Consider the following 10,450-nt stretch of genomic DNA (forward strand, 5'->3'; position numbering starts at 1 on the left):
AGAAGCATGGCGGCTAGGAAAAACTCCCTAGAAAGGCCAAAACCTAGGAAGAAACCTAGAGAGGAACCAGCTATGAGGGGTGGCCAGTCCTCTTCTGGCTGTCCGGGTGGAGATTATAACAGAACATGCCAAGATGTTCAAATGTTCATGAATGACCAGCATGGTCAAATAATAATCAGAAGTAAATGTCAGTTTGCTTTTCATAGCCGATCATTAAGAGTATCTCTACCGCTCCTGCCGTCTCTAGAGAGTTGAAAACAGCAGGTCTGAGACAGTAGCACGTCCGGTGGACAAGTCAGGGTTCCATAGTCACAGGCAGAACAGTTGAAACTGGAACGCAGCACAGGCCAGGTGGACTGGGGACAGCAAGGAGTCATCATGCCCGGTAGTCCTGACGCATGGTCCTAGGGCTCAGGTCCTCCGAGAGAGAGAAAGAAAGAGAGAAGGGAGAAATTAGAGAGAGCATACTTAAATTCACACAGGACACCAGATAAGACAGGAGAAGTACTCCAGATATAACAACTGACCCTAGCCCCCCGACACATAAACTACTGCAGCATAAATACTGGAGGCTGAGACAGAGGGGTCAGGAGACACTGTGGCCCCATCCGATGATAAATGCCTGTACCATGTTTTTGTGCTGCTACCATGTTGTGTTGCTACCATGTTGTTGTCATGTTGTGTTGCTACCATGTTTGTGTGTCATGTGTTGCTGCCTTTTATGTTGTTGTCTTAGGTCTCTCTTTATGTAGTGTTGTGTCTCTCTTGTTGTGATGTGTGTTTTGTCCTATATTTATATTGTCACGTTCTGACCTTAGTTCCTTTTTTATGTCTTTATTTTAGTTGGTCAGGGCGTGAGTTGGGGTGGGCATTCTATGTTGTTTTTCTATGTTTTGTTCTGTTGTTATATTTCTATGTGTTTGGCCTAGTATGGTTCTCAATCAGAGGCAGGTGTCAGTCGTTGTCTCTGATTGGGAGCCATATTTAGGTAGCCTGTTTTCTATTGTGTTTTGTGGGTGGTTGTTTCCTGTGTTAGTGTTTGTACTTTTGTTAAGTGTTCTGTTGATTTATTAAATATCTCATTATGGACACTTACCACGCTGCACATTGGTCCGATCCTTGCTACTCCTCCTCAGACAAAGAGGATGAGAATCGTTACATATATTGTATTAATTATTATTATTTTATAATCGCAGGCCCCGGTCCCCGCAGGAGGTAGGCCGTCATCGTAATTAACTATTTGTTCTTAACTGACTTGCCTAGTTGAATAAAGGTTGAATAAAAAAAATAAACATATGGAATAGGGTGCCAACTAGAGCATTACATATGGAAAATGTGTAGATCTCTGTGTGTGTGTGTGTGTGTAATATACTGTGAATTAATCCAGCTCTAAAATAAAAGTTTTCCTGAAAGCTCATTAGATATGTCCTACTGGCATGCTATTACCTTTATGGTGCACTACATTATTCAAAACTAGAGCACTACATATGGAATAGAGTGCCAACTAGAGCACTACATATGGAATAGAGTGCCAACTAGAGCCCGACATATGGAATAGGGTGCCAACTAGAGCACTACATACGGAATAGGGTGCCAACTAGACACCTACATAGGGAGTAGGGTGCCAACTAGAGCACTACATATGGAACAGGATGCCATTTGGGACATATCCTAATTCTTTACAGTCACAAATCCCACAGCTGACATTGCAGCTATTATTTGTTCATTTGTTTCGTTCAGGTTAATTTGAATAAATATGGAATTGGACCCAATGTTTGGCACATTATGACTTGAGTCCATCTCGCAGTATTAATGCTCACCAGACCAGAGAAAATCCCTTAGTCAAACCTGACAAGAATATTACTGTGAATGCATAAACACTAACACAATACTTTTCATAAAAATGTAATTGTAATATAGACATGGTTTAGAAGAGTTGCAGTTGGGAACAAGTTATTTTTGTCTGGTACACAAAAACAACAGACAAAAAGAGGTACCAAAACAAACAATAACGTGCCCCTTGAATGTTTACTCCTTTATACTTAATTATTACAGCTGGAAACCCTGTTTTAATATTTTACCTAGCTAGAGAGATAAGGCATCCTATTCCCAATAGCACCCTATTCCCTATACCCCTTTGGGCCTTGGTCAGTAGTAGTGCACAACATACAGTTGAAGTCGGAAGTTTACATACACCTTAGCCAAATATATTTAAACTCAGTTTTGAACAATTCCTGACATTTAATCCGAGTACAAATTCCCTGTCTTAGGTCAGTTAGGATCACCACTTTATTTTAAGAACGTGAAATGGCAGAATAATAGTAGAGAGAATGATTTATTTCAGCTTTTATTTCTTTCATCACATTCCCAGTGGGTCAGAAGTTTACATACACTCAATTAGTATTTGGTAGCATTGCCTTTAAAATGTTTAACTTGGGTCAAATATTTTGGGTAGCCTTCCACAAGCTTCCCACAATAAGTTGGGTGAATTTTGGCCCATTCCTCCTGACAGAGCTGGTGTAACTTGTAGTCTATTTTAACCTCCCTTGTCGCACACGCTTTTTCAGTTCTGCCCACACATTTCTATAGGATTGAGGTCAGGCTTTGTGATGGCCACTCCAATACCTTGACTTTGTTGTCCTTAATATTTTGCCACAACTTTGAGAGCTTGCGACCAAGCTTTAAACTTCCTGACTGATGTCTTGAATGTTGCTTCAATATATCCACAATATTCTGCTTCCTCATGATGCCATCTATTTGTGAAGTGCACCAGTTCCCTTCTGCAGCAAAGCACCCCCACAGCATGATGCTGCCACCCCCGTGCATTCATGGTTGGGATGGATCTTCGGCTTGCAAGCCTCCCCCTTTTCCCTCCATACACAATGATGGTCATTATGGCCAAACAGTTCTATTTTTGTTTCATCAGACCAGAGGACATTTCTCCAAAAAAGTAATCTTTGTCCCCATGTTCGTTAAACCGAAGTCTGGCTTTTTATGGAGGTTTTGGAGCAGTGGCTTCTTCCTTCTGAGCGCCTTTCAGGTTATGTCAATATAGGACTCGATTTACTGTGATATATATATACTTTGTGAACTGTTCCTCCAGCATCTTCACAAGGTCCTTTACTGTTTTCTGGGTGATTTGCACTTTTCCACCAAAGTACGTTCATCTCTAGGAGCAGAACGCGTCTCCTTCCTGAGCGGTATGACGCTGGTGTGTCCCATGGTTGTGTTATACTTGCATACTATTGTTTGTACAGTGATGACGTGGTACATTCAGGTGTTTGGAAATTGCTCCCAAGGATGAATCAGACTTGTGGAGTCTACAATTCTTTTTCTTATGTCTTGGCTATGTTTTTAGATTTCCCCTCGATTTCAAGAAAAGAGCGCTGAGTTTGAAGTAGGCCTTGAAATACATCCAGAGGTACACTCCAATTGACTCAAATGATGTCAATGAACTATCAGAAGCTTCTATAGCCATTAACATAATTTCAGGAATTTTCCAATTCTGTGTAAGGCACAGTCAACTTAGTGTATGTAAACTTCTGACCCACTGGAATTGTGATACAGTGAATTATAAGTGAAATAATCTGTCTGTAAAAAATAGTTGGAAAAATAACTTGTGTCATGCACAAAGTAGATGTCCTAACCAACTTTCCAAAACTATAGTTTGTTAACAAGAAATTTGTGGAGTGGTTGAAAAACMAGTTTTAATGACTCCAACCTAAGTGTATGTTAACTTCRGACTTCAACTGTATATACTGTACATATATATAGTACGAGTCAAAAGTTTGTTGAGATTGTTCAAAGTAGCCACCCTTTGCATTGTTGACAGCTTTGCACAATCTTGGCATTCTCTTAACCAGCTTCATGAGGAATGATTTTCCAACAGCCTTGAAGGAGTTCCCACATATGCTGAATATTTGTTGGCAGCTTTTCCTTCACTTTYCGGTTCAACTCATCCCAAACCATCTCAATTGGGTTGAGGCTGGGTGATTGTGGAGGCCAGGTCATCTGATGCAGCACTCCATCACTCTCTTTCTTGGTAAAAATAGCCCTTACACAGCCTGGAGGTGTGTTAGGTGATTGTCCTGTTGAAAAACAAATGARAGTCCCACTAAGCTCAAACCAGGTGGGATGGCATATTGCTGCAGAATGCTGTGGTAGCCATACTGGTTAAGTGTGCCTTGAATTCTAAATCAATCACAGACAGTGTCACCAGCAAKGTACCRCCACACCATCACATCACCTCCTACATGCTTTACGGTGAGAACCACACATGAGGAGATCATCCGTTCACCTACTCTGCGTCTCACAAAGACACAGCCGGTTGAAACCAAAAATCTCAAATTTGGACTCATCAGACCAAAGGACAGATTTCCACCAGTCTAATGTCCCTTGCTAGTGTTTCTTGGCCTAAGCAAGTCTCTTCTTCTTATTGGTGTCCTTTAGTGGTGGTTTCTTTGGAGCATACCATGCAGTGAATCAACCAGTCAGAATGCTCTCGATGGTGCAGCTGTAGAACCATTTGAGGATCTGAGGACTCATGCCAAATCTTTTCAGTCTCCTGAGGGGGAATAGGCTTTGTTGTGCCCTCTTCACGACTGTCTTGGTGTGTTTGGACCATGATAGTTTATTGGTGATGTGGACACCAAGGAGCTTGAAGCTCTCGACCTGCTCCACTACAGTCCCGTCGATGAGAATGGGGGCGTGTCTCGTCCTCCTTTTCCTGTAGTCCACAATCATCTCCTTTGTCTTGATCACGTTGAGGGAGAAATTGTTGTCCTGGCACCACACGGCTAGGTGTCTGACCTCCTCCCTATAGGCTGTCTCATCGTTGTTGGTGATCAGGCCTATCACTGTTGTGTCATGTTAATGATGGTGTTGGAGTCATGCCTGGCCGTGCAGTCATGAGTGAACAGGGAGTACAGAAGAGGACTGAGCATGCACCACTGAGGGGCCCCCGTGTTGAGGATCAGCATGAAGGATGTGTTGTTACCTACCCTTACCACCTTGGGGCGGCCCGTCAGGAAGTCCAGGATCCAGTTGCAGAGGGAGGTGTTTAGTCCCAGGGTCCTTAGCTTATTGATGAGCTTTGAGGGCACTATGGTGTTGAACGCTGAGCTGTGGCCGTCCTCATGAGAGCCAGTTTCATCATAGCGGTTGATGGTTTTTGCGACTGCACTCAAAGAAACTTTCAAAGTTCTTGAAATGTTCAGCATTGACTGACCTTCTTGTCTTAAAGTGATGATGAACTGTTGTTTCCCTTTGCTTATTTGAGCTCTTCTTCTCTTCTGGTCTTTTACCAAATACCAAGTTGTTACCAAGTTGACCAAGTTGTCACAACACAACTGATTGGCTCAAACGAAGGAAAGAAATTCCACAAATTCACTTTTAAGAAGGCACACCTGTTAATTGAAATGCATTCCAGGTGACTACCTCATGAAGCTGTTTGAGAGAATGCCAAGAGTGTGCAAAGCTGTCATCAAGGCAAAGGGTGGCTACTCTGAAGAATCTCAAATCTAAAACATATTTTGATTTGTTTAACACTTTTTTTGGTTACTACATGATTCCATATGTGTTWTTTCATAGTTTTGATGTCTTCACAATTATTATACCATGTAGAAAAGAGTAAAAACAACGAACAACCCTGGAATGAGTAGGTGTGTATAAACAAATATATAATAATAATACAAGGGAATAGGGTGGCGTTTGGGGACCAACCAAGATATATCTCAGAGCACAAATACCTGAGTGATACTGTGTGAAGAAGCAATGAGCGCTAGATGGAGCACTTTCTAACTGTCCTGCGACTCACTGCAGCGACCCTGATCATTAACACAGCAAGACAACACCAGTACAGAACACTGAGCCACGAGGAGAATAAATACTGTACATTGACATGGCTATCATACATGCCAATTATCAATAAAAGATGAGGGGAGAACACATTAATTACATAACAACGCTTGGTGACCCGGTGGCAAGGGATCCTGTTTTGCTTTGAGAAGCTGGTCAATGGTAATTTGAGAGGGGTTGCATTTGCATACCCCCTATCCCTAGGCTATGTACCAAAATGTGTCAGGGAACCTGTTTAGTWAAAAAAAYAAATATGMGCATATTTTGTACTTTATTGGGGATAGAGACAGTGATAGAAAGACGGGAGAGAAGTTCCTGCCAGAAGGGCGTGGGTCAGAATCAACCCCCCACCGACACGGTATACGTGTGCGTTGAAGGCAGCGGCCCTAACCGCTAGACCACAATTAGATGTTTTTCAAATCCCCGATTGTAGCTTTTTTAACTTGTTTTACTGCATTGTCCCCCTTCAGATGATAACCTATAAATAATTTATGTGGAAGAACATTTTATATATAAAAAAACGTATTTATAGTTTATAGTTTACATGTAACACAAGTTCAACAAAAGAGACGTTAACTTTCCCTCTGTATCGCATACTGTGTTTCAAAATGTCCTTTTTTCTTTCTGTTCAAACCAGTTCAAAACCCTCTACACCTTCTTCAACATGCTCCTGAAGTCAACAACTTGTACCTTGGCCAATGTAGCAAGTGAACAAAATCATCGTCCTGAATGCAGGTTTATTATAGAAGGGTGATTAACAAAAACAGATTCTTAATTGAATCCCTGTATACACTGTAGTCTGTCCGCACATTTGCACAATTGCACATGTTGAAAGTCTATGGTGAGGTTTTGATGTCTGAAGAATTGTAGGTTTAGATACATGTTCTTCTGTCCTGGAGCCCTTCATCAATTGTGTTGTTTGCAAGAATCTTGGTTCACACATCTTCATTGACTATATAAGAAACAACAATATATGTGTCTAAGGAATGAGCATCACTATCTATGATCTATCACTAAGAGATAAATACTTACAATCACATCATTAACACCGTGAAGCATTTTTGTTATATATCCTTTGTAAAATGGTTTAGGGCAGGGGTGTCAAACACATTTCATGGAGGGCCTGGTGTCTGGGGGTTTTTGGTTTTTAATTTCAGTTAAGACCTAGACAACCAGGTGAGGGAGTTATTTGCTAATTAGTAACCTTAATTCATTGATCAAGTACAAGGGTGGAAAACCTGCAGACACTCCACCCTCCGTGGAATGAGTTCGACACATGTGGTTTAGAGGATGTAAAGAATTCCTTCCTGGGTTGTCCATCTTAACGGCACACATGGCTCCTGAAAGTGAAAAGCAGAAGAGAACTTCACTGGATGAAATTATATTAATCAGTGATTATCGGTTTTAGTTTCACAAAGCTATTGTAGAACTGGATTGTTTTTACAATATCATCTTTATTATTAACGGTAAATAGAGTAATATCCACTGTTAAACTGTAAACAGATTTCACAGTTTGTTCAGTAGCCTATTGTGTAGAAATGTACCAGAGTATCTTTGAAAAGCTGAAGCGTGGAGAAGCTATAGTGATAAAGACGGTTGATGATTTACAACCAAATCTATTAATTTCAATAACTACTGCAATTTTATATAATTTATGTTTCCATGTTAGCTTGCTTTGACAGTATGACTACCGTAGATATCTTCTTTAAGGCAGCGTCTCCCTGTCCATCAGAATTCATGACCACGGGGTAGATTAGATCAACTGAGAACTGACAGTACAGAATGAGGCCCTCAATCAAAAAAGCCTGTATAAATTCTCTGATACCTTTCTGGAGACGAAATTGGGAGATAACCTACCCATCTGGATGATTCTGTAGAAGTCCCAGAGAGAGGGCATGGGATACTCTGGAAGTCACACTACAATATAAAGCAAATAAACTTTCTTGGGTAGCTAGCTCAGTTCGAAGCATGATAATGCACTACACTACAATTTTGTTGATCACTGTGAAAAGAATAATCAAGATTTTTCAATAATCACAAAATATTTTTTCTCTCCATCTCCCTTGCTACTTACTGTAGAGACACAGACAAAAATACATTTGGGCCGAGTTGCCTTGTCATGTTGCCCACATACTACCAGAGAGAAAATGAGTGCAATAAAGAAAATAAATGGACTCATTAATTTCATGTCTTGCTGTGCGAAGACTCTGTACGAGGTAGGCTAACAGCAATGCCGGGACTTTGTATCACAAACAAGGTTGTTAAGAAGACACACCACCCAGTAAGCTTTAACCCACCAAGCTGAACAATTTGAGGGGTTCCCTGGGGTACCCTTGGCTTCACTTTGAGTTGAAACTGCGGGAATCCAAGATCAAGATCCATTTTCATACTTATGATGCTTACGGGCAAACAAAGGAAGAGAAGAGAGGGGAAGAGAGGTAAAGATAGATAGAGACATCTTAACTTTGTCTCACAAAGGCTTGTTTTGTTCTGTGTAAAAGGAGGAACAATTACCATGAGTTCTTCAAAGCCATTGTGTACAGCAGTCAGGGCTTTTTGTTCCGAGGGGACCTTTACTCCAAATTGCAGTCATGCAATACTAGAAGAGTATACAGTAGACATCTTAGTTTAGATAAAACAGTGCAGTGTAGAAGCATCCATAGAACTTTGAACATGAAAGCATTTCACATTGATTCACATATGGAATTACAGCATATTTGATACACAGGATCTCTACTAATCATTTTATATCATCATGCGATAATTATCACAGCATAATAATCATGTGTCAAGTGATTGTCAGTGGATTGCACTGTACTTTGGCATTGTAAAGGTCTGCCACATCTCAACTGAGTCATTGGATTATGATATACTTTTAAATAATAATTTCAACACCAAACCCCGTCGTGCTGTGAGTCTGACAACAATTTTAACCATGTTATTATTTTATTTTACTGAAATGTACAGTGTATGTGTGTGAGTGTGAGTGTGAGCGAGATAGTAAGAGTGTGAGGGTGCTTGGGTAACTGTGGGATTCTTTAAGAAGTTTGGCTCATTGGATAGGTCAGAGTATATTTGAAGTTGTTAAGTGGTATGGAGGTTTTTGGCAAGACACTGTAGATGTATGTGTTCTAAAGTAGAGAAACCCATAGTAGGTACTGTAATTGAAAACGGTCAGTGTCTGCTGTGGCAGGTGGGAAGGTGCAAGTTACCTGAATGTCTTGCATTGTATTTATATTGTATTGGCTTTTGAATATAATTGAGTGGATTATATATATTATGTATTATTTTATTTTTTTACAGCATTCTTAGTAGATTTTATCTCTCAATGTCCACTTCAAAATGCACCAGATTGATGCATTTCCTTCTTTTTTTAGGGGGGAGGGTGACCCCCAGACACCCTTATTAGAGTTGCCCCTCTGGCTTTGGGCTGAGCCCCAAATGTGCTCAAATTCCCAGCAACGTTTTTGTTTAGCAGTACAGAAATGTTACATCACAGTGGAAAATAAACACAATCGTACTCAGCAAACAATACAGTACATGTAACATAACTGTATTATTACAGTTAAAGTTTTAAGTTCCTCGGTGTACACATCACGGACAAACTGAATTGGTCCACCCACACAGACAGCGTTGTGAAGAAGGCGCAGCAGCGCCTCTTCAACCTCAGGAGGCTGAAGAAATTCGGCTTGTCACCAAAAGCACTCACAAACTTCTACAGATGCACAATCGAGAGCATCCTGTCGGGCTGTATCACCGCCTGGTACGGCAACTGCTCCGCCCACAACCGTAAGGCTCTCCAGAGGGTAGTGAGGTCTGCAGAACGCACACCGGGGGCAAACTACCTGCCCTCCAGGACACCTACACCACCGATGTCACAGGAAGGCCATAAAGATCATCAAGGACAACAACCACCCAAGCCACTGCCTGTTCACCCCGCTATCATCCAGAAGGCGAGGTCAGTACAGGTGCATCAAAGCAGGGACCGAGAGACTGAAAAACAGCTTCTATCTCAAGGCCATCAAGACTGTTAAACAGCCACCACTAACATTTAGCGGCCGCTGCCAACATACTGACTCAACTCCAGCCACTTTAAAAATGGGAATTGATGGAATATTATGTAAAAATGTACACTAGCCACTTTAAACATGCCACTTAATATAATGTTTACATACCCTACATTACCCATCTCATATGTATATTACTGTACTCTATATCATCTACTGCACTTGCCATCTTTATGTAATACATGTACCACTAGCCACTTTAAACTATGCCACTTTATGTTACATACCCTACAGTACTCATCTCATATGTATATACCCGTACTCTATACCATCTACTGCATCTTGCCATGCGTTCTGTACCACCACTCATTCATATATCTTTATGTACTATTCTTTATCCCTTTACACTTGTGTGTGTGTATAAGAGTAGTTTGTGGAATTGTTAGGTTAGATTACTTGTTGGTTATTACTGCATTGTCGGAACTAGAAGCACAAGCATTTCGCTACACTCGCATTAACATCTGCTAACCATGTGTATGTGACTAATAAAATTTGATTTGATTTGATTTGATGTAACATAACTGTAT

Source organism: Salvelinus sp. IW2-2015, linkage group LG15, assembly GCF_002910315.2.
Source record: "Salvelinus sp. IW2-2015 linkage group LG15, ASM291031v2, whole genome shotgun sequence".
Lineage (NCBI taxonomy): Eukaryota > Metazoa > Chordata > Actinopteri > Salmoniformes > Salmonidae > Salvelinus > Salvelinus sp. IW2-2015.